General features: G+C 59.0%; 1 protein-coding gene across 1 annotated transcript in view; it reads right to left on the reverse strand.

Moving 5' to 3' along the window:
- Positions 1 to 13831, reverse strand: part of LOC140398170 (intelectin-1a-like) — a 71693-nt gene that overhangs the window by 25695 nt on the left and 32167 nt on the right. The window lies entirely within an intron of this gene.

The raw sequence follows: 13831 nt of genomic DNA on the forward strand, positions 1-13831 counted from the left end.
GCTCCATTAAATCTCCTTACAACTTTCTCCAATCCAACGAGAACAATCCGAGCTTCTCAGCCGGTCCTTTAAACTGAAGTCTCTCATTTTGCTAAATATTTTCTGCATTCTCTCTAAAGATCTTTTTGATGCCAGTTGCATTTCTGCTTATTTTATGTAGAGTAAGAAGTTTTACAACACCAGGTTGAAGTCCAACAGGTTTGTTTTGATGTCACTAGCTTTCGGAGGGCTGCTCCTTCCTCAGGTGAATGAAGAGGTATGTTCCAGAAACATATATATAGACAGATTCAAAGATGCCAGACAATGCTTGGAATGCGAGCATTAGCAGGTGATAAAATCTTCACAGATCCAGAGATGGGGTAACTCCAGGTTAAAGAGATGTGAATTGTGTCAAGCCAGGACAGTTGGTACGATTTCGCAGGCCAGATGGTGGGGGATGAATGTAATGCGACATGAATCCCAGGTCCCGGTTGAGGCCGCACTCATGTGTGCGGAACTAGGCTATAAGCTTCTGCTCGGCGATTCTGCGTTGTCACGCGTCCTGAAGGCCGCCTTGGAGAACGCTTACCCGGAGATCAGAGGCTGAATGCCCTTGACTGCTGAAGTGTTCCCCGACTGGAAGGGAACATTCCTGCCTGGTGATGGTCGCACGATGTCCGTTCATTCGTTGTCACAGCGTCTGCATGGTCTCGCCAATGTACCACGCTTCGGGACATCCTTTCCTGCAGCGTATGAGGTAGACAACGTTGGCCGAGTCGCACGAGTATGTACCGCGTACCTGGTGGGTGGTGTTCTCGCGTGTAATGGTGGTATCCATGTCGATGATCTGGCACGTCTTGCAGAGATTGCCATGGCAGGGTTGTGTGGTGTCGTGGTCACTGTTCTGAAGGCTGGGTAGTTTGCTGCAAACAATGGTTTGTTTGAGGTTGCGCGGTTGTTTGAAGGCAAGTAGTGGGGGTGTGGGGATGACCTTGGCAAGATGTTCATCTTCATCGATGACGTGTTGAAGGCGTGAAGAAGATGTCGTAGTTTCTCTGCTCCGGGAAAGTACTGGACGACGAAGGGTATTCTGTTGGTTGCGTCCCATATTTGTCTTCTGAGGAGGTCGGTGCGGTTTTTTGCTGTGGCGCGTTGGAACTGTCGATCGATGAGTCGAGCGCCATATCCCGTTCGGACGAGGGCATCTTTCAACGTCTGTAGATGTCTGTTACGCTCCTCCTCGTCTGAGCAGATCCTGTGTATACGGAGAGCTTGTCCATAGGGGATGGCTTCTTTGATGTGTTTAGGGTGGAAGCTGGAGAAGTGGAGCATCGTGAGGTTATCCGTGGATTTGCGGTAAAGCGAAGTGCTGAGGTGACCGTCCTTGATGGAGACGAGTGTGTCCAAGAATGCAACTGATTTTGGAGCGTAGTCCATGGTGAGTCTGATGGTTGGATGGAACTTATTGATGTCATCGTGTAGACGTTTCAGTGATTCTTTGCCGTGGGTCCAAAGGAAAAAAATGTCATTGATGTACCTGGTGTATAACGTTGGTTGAAGGTCCTGTGCAGTGAGTAGGTCTTGTTCAAACTTGTGCATGAAGATGTTGGCGTATTGGGGTGTGAATTTGGTCCCCATGGCTGTTCCCTGTGTCTGGATGAAGAACTTGTTGTCGAAGGTGAAGACATTGTGATCCAGAATGAAGCGGATGAGTTGCAGAATTGCGTCTGGAGATTGGCAGTTGTCGGTGTTGAGTACTGAGGCTGTTGCAGCAATGCCGTCGTCATGGGGGATGCTGGTATAGAGTGCCGAGACGTCCATTGTGACGAGGAATGTTCCTAGTTCAACTGGTCCATGGGTGCTGAGTTTCTGTAGGAAGTCCGTCGTGTCGCGACAGAAGCTGGGCGTACCTTGTACGATGGGTGCTCTGAAGATCTGGATCCAAGGTCTTGATCAGTCTGTTAAGTTGGCGGATGTGTTCCTTGGTCGGATCTGCGGGTAACTGTCTGTAGTGTTCTTGGTTGTTCAGTTGTCGGTATACTTCTTTGCAGTAGTCCGTTCTGTTCAGTATGACAGTGGCCCCTCCTTTGTCTGCTGGTTTGATGACGATGCTGCGGTTGGTCTTGAGAGCGCGGATGACATTGCGTTGTGCTTGGGTGACATTCGGGGCTGTCTTGTGAATGCGACTGATGAATCTGGCATTGACGCGTCTCCTGATGGCTTAACAGACTGATCAAGACCTTGGATCCAGACCTTCAGAGCACCCTACGTGCTCTCATCCCACGTACTCCCCGCATTGGAGATCTCTACTGCCTACCGAAAATACACAAGGCCAACACACCAGGCCGTCCTATCGTTTCAGGCAATGGGACCCTGTGTGAGAACCTCTCTGGCTACATCGAGGGCATCTTGAAACCCATCGTACAAGGTACGCCCAGCTTCTGTCGCGACACAACGGACTTCCTACAGAAACTCAGCACCCATGGACCAGTTGAACCAGCAACATTCCTCGTCACAATGGACGTCTCGGCACTCTACACCAGCATCCCCCATGACGACGGCATTGCTGCAACAGCCTCAGTACTCAACACTGACAACTGCCAATCTCCAGACGCAATTCTGCAACTCATCCGCTTCATTCTGGATCACAACGTCTTCACCTTCGACAACAACTTCTTCATCCAGACACACGGAACAGCCATGGGGACCAAATTTGCACCCCAATACGCCAACATCTTCATGCACAAGTTTGAACAAGACCTACTCACCGCACAGGACCTTCAACCGACTTTATACACCAGATACATCGATGACATTTTTTTCCTTTGGACCCACGGTGAAGAATCACTGAAACGACTACACGATGACATCAATAAGTTCCATCCAACCATCAGACTCACTATGGACTACTCTCCAAAATCAGTTGCATTCTTGGACACACTCGTCTCCATCAAGGACGGTCACCTCAGCACTTCGCTTTACCGCAAATCCACGGATAACCTCACGATGCTCCACTTCTCCAGCTTCCACCCTAAACACATCAAAGAAGCCATCCCCTATGGACAAGCTCTCCGTATACACAGGATCTGCTCAGACGAGGAGGAGCGTAACAGACATTGAAAGATGCCCTCGTCCGAACGGGATATGGCGCTCGACTCATCGATCGACAGTTCCAACGCGCCACAGCAAAAAACCGCACCGACCTCCTCAGAAGACAAACATGGGACACAACCAACAGAATACCCTTTGTCGTCCAGTACTTTCCCGGAGCGGAGAAACTACGACATCTTCTTCACAGCCTTCAACACGTCATCGATGAAGATGAACACCTTGACAAGGTCATCCCCACACCCCCACTACTTGCCTTCAAACAACCGCGCAACCTCAAACAAACCATTGTTTGCAGCAAACTACCCAGCCTTCAGAACAGTGACCACGACACCACACAACCCTGCCATGGCAATCTCTGCAAGACGTGCCAGATCATCGACATGGATACCACCATTACACGCGAGAACACCACCCACCAGGTACGCGGTACATACTCGTGTGACTCGGCCAACGTTGTCTACCTCATACGCTGCAGGAAAGGATGTCCCGAAACGTTGTACATTGGCGAGACCATGCAGACGCTGTGACAACGAATGAACGGACATCGTGCGACCATCACCAGGCAGGAATGTTCCCTTCCAGTCGGGGAACACTTCAGCAATCAAGGGCATTCAGCCTCTGATCTCCGGGTAAGCGTTCTCCAAGGCGGCCTTCAGGACGCGCGACAACGCAGAATCGCCGAGCAGAAGCTTATGGCCAAGTTCCGTACACATGAGTGCAGCCTCAACCGGGACCTGGGATTCATGTCGCATTACATTCATCCCCCACCATCTGTCCTGCAAAATCCTACCAACTGTCCTGGCTTGACACAATTCACACCTCTTTAACCTGGGGTTACCCCATCTCTGGATCTGTGAAGATTTAATCACCTGCTAATGCTCGCATTCCTAGCATTGTCTGGCATCTTTGAATCTGTCTATATATATGTTTCTGGAACAGACCTCTTCATTCACCTGAGGAAGGAGCAGCGCTCCGAAAGCTAGTGACATCGAAACAAACCTGTTGGACTTTAACCTGGTGTTGTAAAACTTCTTACTGTGCTCACCCCAGTCCAACGCCGGCATCTCCACATCATATTTTATGTAGAGCTCATGCATTGGATGGGATTTCCTGACCACTCTGCCACGTGTTTTTCGGCAGTGGTGGAGGGGCCCACTAGCTAGCACTGTTACTTCACAGCGCCAGGGACCTCGGTTCTATTCCCGACATAGGTCACTGTCTGCGGATTCTGCACGTTCTCCCCGTGTCTGCGTGAGTTTCCTCCACGTGTTTCGGTTTCCTCCCACATGTCCCGAAAGACGTGCTTGTTAGGTGAATTGGACATTCTGAATTCTCCCTCAGAGTACCCGAACAGGCACTGGAATGTGGCGACTAGGGGATTTCCACAATAACTTCATTGTAATGTTAATGTAAGCTACTTCTAACAGTAATAAAGATATTATTATATCTACCGGTCCTGACATTGTCAACAGGATTTCCTGTTGATAGCACGCCTTGTCACCGGAAGCCCGTACACCATCTTGGGACCGGAATTTCCCACCAGCCGGTAAATCTCACCCATTATGGGATGATGGGGCGAAATTCTCCCCAAACGACGCGATGTCCACCGACTGGCGCCCAAAAGGGCGCCCATCAGACGGGCATCGCGCCGCCCCAAAGGTGCGGAATGCTCCGCTTCTTTGGGGGCCGAGCCCCAACATTGAGGGGCTAGGTCGGCGCCGGAGGGATTTCCGCCCCGCCAGCTGGCGGAAACGGCCTTTGTTGCCCCGCCAGCTGGCGCGGAAATGACATGTCGGCGCGGCGCATGCGCGGGAGCGTCAGCTGCCGCTGAGTTTCCTGCGCATGCGCAGTGGGGAGAGTCTCTTCCGCCACCGCCATGGTGGAGACCGTTGCGGAGGCGGAAGGGAAAGAGTGCCCCCACGGCACAGGCCCGCCCGCGGATCGGTGGGCCCCGATCGCGGGCCAGGCCACCGTGGGGGCACCCCCCGGGGCCAGATCGCCCCGCGCCCCCCCCCCCCCAGGACCCCGGAGCCCACCCATGCCGCCTTGTCCCGCCGGTAAATAGGTACTCTAATTTATGCCGGCGGGACAGGCAATTTCTCGGCGGGACTTCGGCCCATCCGGGCCGGAGAATCGAGCGGGGGGGGGCCCGCCAACTGGCGCGGCCCGATTCCCGCCCCCGCCCAATCTCCGGTACCGGAGACTTCGGCAACCGGCGGGGGCGGGATTCACGCCGGCCAACGGCCATTCTCCGACCCGCTGGGGGGTCGGAGAATGACGCCCATGATGTCTACAGGGTGCCCAGTTCCTGCTTGATAATGCAATCCAAGAGTAACTCCGGCTCATTAAAAACACATTTCTGAATGAACTGAAAGGAGGCACCGAGAATACGAGTGTTCTAGGCACATGTACAAATAGGTTAGTTGGGTTACACTGAAATGTTGCAATATCTCCCTGCATGTGAAGGAGTAAACAAGTGAGTGACTGGGAAGTAAGAAGTAAAAATCATAAATAATGGTGAGAGGTTTATGGGAAGCCTCTGGACACTCCCGCCTCACATCTCTGAAGACTGGAAATAGATTTTTTTAAATGATCAAGAAGATGGCTGCCAAAAGCCACACTTCCTTGATGCAGACATCCACAGGATGTTGGATGCCATTGAGGAATGGAGGGACACCCTTTTCCCCAGGGTGGGGTGGAGACAACAGCCAGTTGTTATGAATAGTGCCTGGGATGAGGTGGCAGATGCAGTGAGTGCTGGCAGGCTGACCAAGTGGACTGGCATATACTGCAGGAAGAAGATGAACAACTTCCTTCAAGCAGCTCGGGTGAGACACCATGGATTCTCCACTCTCACGCCGAAGTGGCCGCGCCGTCAGGAACGCCGTCGAGGTTCACAACGGCGCGGACCGGCCCCGATCCCGACCGATTCAGGGCCCGAAAAAGGGCTAGGATCGGGGCCGCGAGAACCTTGGGCGGTCCTTCCGCGAAGGCCGCATCGTCACCGTGCGACGCCCGAATGACGCACCGCTGCGTCATAAATTGCGCGAACCGCGCACAGAGGACCCGGAGGAGAACCGAGGAGATGGCTGAACCCCGAAGAGCCGCACCGAGGTTCCGGGATACGGACCTGGACACCCTGGTGGATGAGGTGGAGCGGAGAAGGGACACCCTCTGCCCAAGACGTGGGCATTGCCAGCCATCCAGCGCGGTGAGGCGCGGCTGGTGGGAGGTGGGCACTGCAGTCAGTGCTGTGGGGCAGAACCCCCGGACGGGGGAGCAGTGCCGCAAGAAGCTGCACAACCTCACCCGGGCTGCCAGGGTAAGTGCCATGAGGGTGCCCCCAGGCTCCCCCCCCCCCCCCCCCCCGGCACCGGGGGAGGGGGGGGGGGGGAGTGGTGTTGGGGTTGGGGGGGGCGGGGGCATCAGGGGCGATGTTGGGGGTGTTTGGGGGGTGTCATGGTGCCCAACTATCTACTCGACCCACATGAGCCCTGGGACCCCCCTGGAGCGAACCCATGGCGTGCTGTCTCCTGTCTCCATGTGCGTGCTGTCTCCTGAGCCAGCCACAATGTTGTCAATATCTGCATGCCCTGATGATACCCGCCTAATGGTGCTGCTTTATCCAACCCCCCCCCCCCACCCCAAGGACAAGACAGCACATAACCAGCGGGAGCGCATGAGAACCGGAGGGGGTTCTCCGGTCCTGCACCCCCTAACCATTCACGAGCAGAGGGCCCTGGACCTCGCTGGGGGATCCGCCACCCGGGAGGTCGCGCCATGCCAGGTCGGAGGCGCAGAAGCAAGTGAGAGAACCCTGCATGTCCTCTCCACCCCCAACCCGTCATCGCCCCCCTCACACTCTGGCCACTGCACCCCAGATCCCATCCCCCCTCACACTCTGGCCACTGCACCCCAGATCCCATCCCCCCTCACACTCTGGCCACTGCACCCCAGATCCCATCCCCCCTCACACTGTGCACCCACCACCACCATACACCCGGGCCACCGTGTCTAACGAACCCCAAATCTTTTATGTTCCCCAGGGCCATCGTCCGAACCTTCAGGGACGTCTCGCAAAAGAAGCAGCGCAACGCCACCCACCGCAACGGCACCCAGGGACGCACGCCAGCGGTTGACAGTTGGTCGGACAGGAGGGCAGACCTCACAGTCTGGGACACAGGACCGGGACGCTGAGACCTCCGGGACAGACATTAGTCAGGGGCACAGGGTGGACAGTAATGCCGAAGCGCACATCACGGCCACACACCCGCTGGATCGAACTGGAGGTCAAGACGACATGGCCCGCATGGAGCTTGCGCCGGGCCATGAGGGGGAACAATACACACCAGACTTCTTGACGGATGATGACCTCGAGCTTGCGGCACTGCTGTCTCCCACACCGTTCACCATCACAGAGACACTCACCTCGGTTGGGCAGATAAGTGATGAGGCTCCCGGGTCATGGTCTGGTGCGCACCCCACAGCCGAGCCGGTACAGCAGGTGGAATTTGGAGCAGCCGAGGGGCTGGACGGTCGGAGGGCAGCCCAGGCGCAGCAACCAGCTGCCACCCTGACGGTTCCTGGGTTCCTGGATGTAATTGACCCACCCGGACAACCGATGCGTATGGACACCCATGGACTGAGTAACCAGATGAGGGCCATCTTCCAGGACCTGCACACGCAGCTGGAGGAGTCTATCCGCGTCCAGGAGCAGGGAGTGGTGCCGCTCATCGCAGCCACCCAGGCCGACATCGCACGGGTGGCGTCCGCGGTGGAGGCAATGGGTGAAGGGGTTTTGGCCATGGGTCAGGTTCTGCAAGGCGTTAGGCTTCACGTGCACACGTCATCCAATTGCCCAGGAGCGGACTGTCCTCTCACAGGTAGCCATGCGTCAGAGCCAACACGACATTGCCGCCGCTCTCCGGGCCCTCGCTGAGTCTCACCATGCCATGGCCCAGTCCCAGCAAGCGATGGCTCAGTCCCAGCAGTCAGTCGCGGAGAGCATAGACCGCCTGGCCCACGTGATGGATGGCGTAGTGCACTCACAGGTTGAGATAGCACAGACCTTGGCAGGAATGTGGCACTCCCTGGGCCCCGTCTCGGCGAACATTCGGACCGTGGTCAATACCGCTGCAGGCCTCCAGGACTGGCAGCGCCAGGTGTCGGGGGTGCGACGGGGCATGTCTCCGAGCGCATCTCCGTCCCACGGTGAGACCCGGGCTCCCCGAGGGAGGAGGAGGTTCTGGGGCCCGTCCCGGTAGCTCCAACAAGGGGCATCCCGGTACACTCAGCCTCCCCCCGTTCCGTCCCTGGCACATCTGGTGGGGAGCGGGCAGGTCAGGGTGGCACCACGCCATCCAGCACGCCCGCAGAGCAGCCTGGCCCATCGAAGCTGGGCCACCCCGGGAAACGTGTGCCGAAGGGGAGCCATGTCGAAGGGCGTGATTCACAGCAGTCCACCTCCACTCCTGCTGTACCATCTGGGAACACACCTAGACGTGGTGGTAGGGCCCGTAAGGCAAAGTCGTTAGGCACATAAGAAGTTGGCACGGGTGCAGGGCACAGTCTAGTTGTAGTGGGTAGGGCACCTATGTTCACCACACGAATAAACGCACTGTTAAATTTGACTTGTAAGACTCTGTGCTATGTCTGGTGCTAGGGGGCTCGTGAGGGTGCCCGATTGGCGTCGTGGTATACGAGCCGTTCAAGGTCTGTTCCGGATGTGGTGACCCTTTCCCCCCCCCCCATAATCGGACACCGTTGTCCTCGGTACACCGACGCAAGCCACCCCACACGGGCATGTGGTGAAATATCCGTCAGGAAGGCTGTGACCACCGGAGTGCATGGTTCAGCTAAAGCCACGAGTCAGACCTCGGCTGGCGAATCTGAGCACACAACTCATCGCAGAGCGGGCTGTCATCATTCAACATGGCACTGTTCACACCCGCTTACCCAATCATCAATGTTGTGCAATCCCGTAGTGCCACAGTGGTAAGGTGATGTGGAATTGTTGCCATGAACGCGGTGCGGGGGGGGGGGTTGGTGTGTGGTGCCCGTGTGCAGGACTGACGGTGCAAGTGGCAGTGTTCAGCGAATCCCACCCCCACAGTGCGTGAACCGTGCGGCCACCAACGCGTCGCATGCCCGCTGTCCCCGGCGGTGCCGTCGCGCAGCCTCCTGGGCGTAACGAGCAGCCGGGCAGTGTCTGCGTCCTGCGCCCCTCCCCCACCCTGATGCACCCCATCATCCTCATCCTCCGCATCCTCCTCTTCCCCATCCCCCTCGTTTGCATTGGGTCCGGTGCCGTCAGGTCCTCCCTCCGTCTCCTCCACCAGGTCATCTCCCCTCTGCATGGCAATGTTGTGCAGCGCACAGCAGACCACAACCATGCGACCGACCCTGTCGGGTTGGCACTGCAGGGCCCCTCCTGATCGGTCCAGGCATCTGAAGCGCATCTTCAGCAGGCCGAAGCACCGCTCCACCACACCCCTGGTTGCTGCATGGGCCTCGTTGTATTGGCTCTCCGCGTTGATGTGAGGCCTCCGTATTGGCGTCAGCAGCCATGACCTCAATGGATAGCCCTTGTCGCCCAGCAACCAGCCCCTCAGCCGGGGGGGGGCATCCATCGAACATTGCGGGGATGAACGACTGTGCCAGAATGTAGGCGTCATGCACACTGCCGGGGTACTTTGCACACACGTGCATGATCTTCATGTGGGGGTCGCACACCACCTGAATGTTCATGGAGTACGCGTCCTTCCTGTTCATGAACACGTCCCTGCTGTCTGCAGGTGGGCGCATGGGGATGTGCACACCATTGATGACACCCTGGCCCATCGGTATCCCGGCCACCTTGGCGAATCCACGTGCCCGTGCTTCCTGCTGTGCTCGGTCCTCGGGGAATTGAATGTACCTGTCCGCGATGGCGTACAAGGCGTCGGTGACGGCCCTGATGCACCTGTGTACCGATGCCTGTGAGATCCCGGATAGGTCCCCACTCGGCGCCTGGAAGGAACCGGTAGCGTAAAAGTTTAGGGCCACCGTCACCTTGACGGAGACTGGTATAGCGTGTCCTTCTCCCGTTCCACGTGGTGCGAGGTGCGCCACGAGCTGGCATATATGTGCGACCGTCTCCCTGCTGAACCGTAGTCTCCTCCTGCATGTGATGTCCGGTAGGGCCTCGAACGACATTCTGTCACGGTACACCCTCGGCCTTGCTGGACGCCTGTGGCGCCCTGGCATGACCATCGGTGGATCCTTGTGCTCCACCTGCTCCTCCTCCTCCTGCTCCCCCCCAAGCACTTCCTCTGCATTCCTCGCCATCTGGCGGTCAATGTTCCCCTCGGCATCTCCCTGTACATTCGAGTCCTGAGCGCCTGCGGCCTGCGCGTCGACGACGGGTCACTCCGCGGCCATCCCCTCTGCTGCACCGGCGACCGCTGCATCTGCAGCCACTGTGGGCCGTCCGACTCTATGCTGCCGGATGGCAAACTCCAGAACTGCGGCTCCAACCACGGCAGTGAACATCGCTGTCTGGTTGGCATACATGGTGACCTGCAGGAGGGTGGTGGGGGGCAGAGAAACGACATGTTACACGGAGGTTCTTCCACACCTCGGCAGCCGGGCTGCATGGGACCCCTGTGTGCCCTGGTGGCCTGGTCGCGCTGCAGACACGCAGCCAGCCTAACCCCTGGTCACTGTCTGCGCCCAACGGTCACTTCACACCGTACTGCTCACCAGTGTGCCACTCGCCTGTGCCCATCAGCCACACGCACCCTGCGGCCGTGTCCTCGTCACCGTCCTGCCATATCAGGTCGGCTGACATGTGGCATCCGCGGATGGACGATACCATCCACACTCTCCCTCACCCCCCTCCCACCTGCACACTCTCCCTCTCCCCCCCCACCTGCACACTTCCCCCCCCCCCACCTGCACTCCGCTCCCTCACCCCCCCCACCTGCACACTCTCCCTCTCCCCCCCCCACCTGCACACTCTCCCTCACCCCCCTCCCACCTGCACACTTCCCCCCCCCCCACCTGCACTCCGCTCCCTCACCCCCCCACCTGCACTCCGCTCCCTCACCCCCCCCACCTGCACTCCGCTCCCTCACCCCCCCCACCAGCACACTCTCCCTCTCCCCCCCCCACCTGCACACTCTCCCTCATCCCCCCCTCCCACCTGCACACTCTCCCACACACCCCCTCCCACCTGCACACTCTCCCACATCCCCCCTCCCACCTGCACACTCTCCCACACACCCCCCTCCCACCTGCACACTCACCCCCCCACCTGCACACTCTCTCTCTCCCCCCCACCTGCACACTCTCCCTCTTCCCCCCCCACCTGCACACTCTCCCTCATCCCCCCTCCCACCTGCACACTCTCCCGCACCTCCCCCACCTGCACACTCTCCCTCCCCCCCCACCTGCACACTCTCCCACACCCCCCCCACCTGCGCACTCTCCCCCCCCCACCTGCACACTCTCCCCCCCCCCACCTGCACACTCTCTCTCTCCCCCCCACCTGCACACTCTCCCTCTTCCCCCCCACCTGCACACTCTCCCTCATCCCCCCCTCCCACCTGCACACTCTCCCCCCCCACCTGCACACTCTCCCTCATCCCCCCCCCACCTGCACACTCTCCCACCCCCCCTCCCACCTGCACACTCTTCCCCCCCCCCCACCTGCACACTCTCTCTCTCCCCCCCCTGCACACTCTCTCTCTCCCCCCCCCTGCACACTCTCCCTCAACCCCCCCCTCCCACCTGCACACTCTCCCCCCCCACCTGCACACTCTCCTTCACTCCTCCCCCCTCCCACCTGCACACTCTCCCACCCCCCCTCCCACCTGCACACTCTTCCCCCCCCCCCCCCCACCTGCACACTCTCTCTCTCCCCCCCCCTGCACACTCTCTCTCTCCCCCCCCCCCCCTGCACACTCTCCCTCAACCCCCCCTCCCACCTGCACACTCTCCCCCCCCACCTGCACACTCTCCTTCACTCCTCCCCCCTCCCACCTGCACACTCTCCCGCACCCCCCCCTTTGGCCGCAGCTTCTCAGGGAAGCCGACCCGGTCTCCGGGCGCTGCGCTACAGTCCGCTCACCTCCTCCCTGCTCAGCGTCAGCCAGCACGACTGGCTGACGACTTTAAATAGCAGGTGTGAACGGCGACGGCGTGAACTGGGGTCACGCCATCGGGACTTCGGCCCATCCGGGCCTGAGAATAGCAGGGGTGCCGGAGAATCGCCGTTTTGGGTGTCTCAGGTGATTCTCCGGTCTGCGGCCCGCGAAACCCGACCGGGCAATTACCGCCGCTTGGGAGAATCGCGGGAGGACGCGGGAGAATGGCAGCCCAGGCGATTCTCCCAACCGGCGTGGGAGTGGAGAATCGTGCCCCATCTGTGTGACCCTGGAATCACTCCTGTCCTTGACATCTGGGGCGAAATTCTCCCCCAACGGCGCGATGTCCGCCGACTGCCGCCAAAAACGGCGCCAATCAGACGGGCATCGCGCCGGCCCAAAGGTGCGGAATGCTCAGCATCTTTGGGGGCCGAGCCCCAACATTGAGGGGCTAGGCCGGCGCCGGAGGGATTTCCGTCCCGCCAGCTGGCGGAAATGGCGTTTGGTGCCCCGCCAGCTGGCGTGGAAATGCGGCGCATGTGCGGGAGCATCAGCGGCCGCCAACAGTTTCCCGCGCATGTGCAGTGGGGAGAGTCTCTTCCGCCTCCGCCATGGTGGAGGCCGTGGCAGAGGCGGAAGGGAAAGAGTGCCCCCATGGCACAGGCCCGCCCGCGGATCGGTGGGCCCCGATCGCGGGCCAGGCCACCGTGGGGGCACCCCCGGGGTCAGATCGCCCCGCGCCCCCCCCCAGGACCCCGGAGCCCGCCCGCGCCGCCTGGTCCCGCCGGTAAATACCAGCTTTGATTTACGCCGGCAGGACAGGCAATTTCTGGCGGGACTTCGGCCCATTCGGGCCGGAGAATTGAGCGGGGGTCCCGCCAACCGGCGTGGCCCGATTCCCGCCCCCCCACCCAATCTTCGGTACCGGAGACTTCGGCGGGGGCGGGGGCGGGATTCACGGCGGCCAACGGCCATTCTCCGACCCGGCGGGGGGGTCGGAGAATGACGCCCCCGACATCTGCCCCCAAACCTTTATATCCCAGCAACACTCCACCGGCCAGCAAGTTCCTCAGAACCCTCCCTCCAGGAACCCCCAACACATGTCCTGCTCTCCTTGGCCAGGCACCTTGCTCCCATATACCACCAGCTAGAAACCCCCTCCATAAAACTGGTGTTCTGGCATCTCACTATGTCCTTTCTGTGTACCAAAGGTTAAAGCGGGGCATAATCAAAGGAAGAGACAGAAGACGGGTGTGGGTGTGCATGACATACGGGTCCAGACGGGCCATGGAACTCGTACGGGAGACCGGGGGGGGCGGGGGGGTGAAGCTGTGGCTAACATGGAGTTTGGCGTGCACTGAAGTAGTGAAAACCCAACTCAACTTTATTCAGATGTCTTATTCAAGTGAGTCTTTCATCTCCCACAGCCCGGTCCTCCCCAACAGCTGACCCCATGTCCTTTGTCTTTCAGGATCCCCATCAGACGAGGGTGGGCCGTCCAGGGTCGCAGCCTACCTCCAGACCCTCAGAAGACCCCAGCGCAGACGTCAGGGGAAGACACAGCTTTCACCATCCACCAGCACAGAGACTATCGCCTTGGTGAGAAATGTTAGCTG

This window comes from Scyliorhinus torazame, chromosome 2 (genome assembly GCF_047496885.1).
Source record: "Scyliorhinus torazame isolate Kashiwa2021f chromosome 2, sScyTor2.1, whole genome shotgun sequence".
NCBI lineage: Eukaryota > Metazoa > Chordata > Chondrichthyes > Carcharhiniformes > Scyliorhinidae > Scyliorhinus > Scyliorhinus torazame.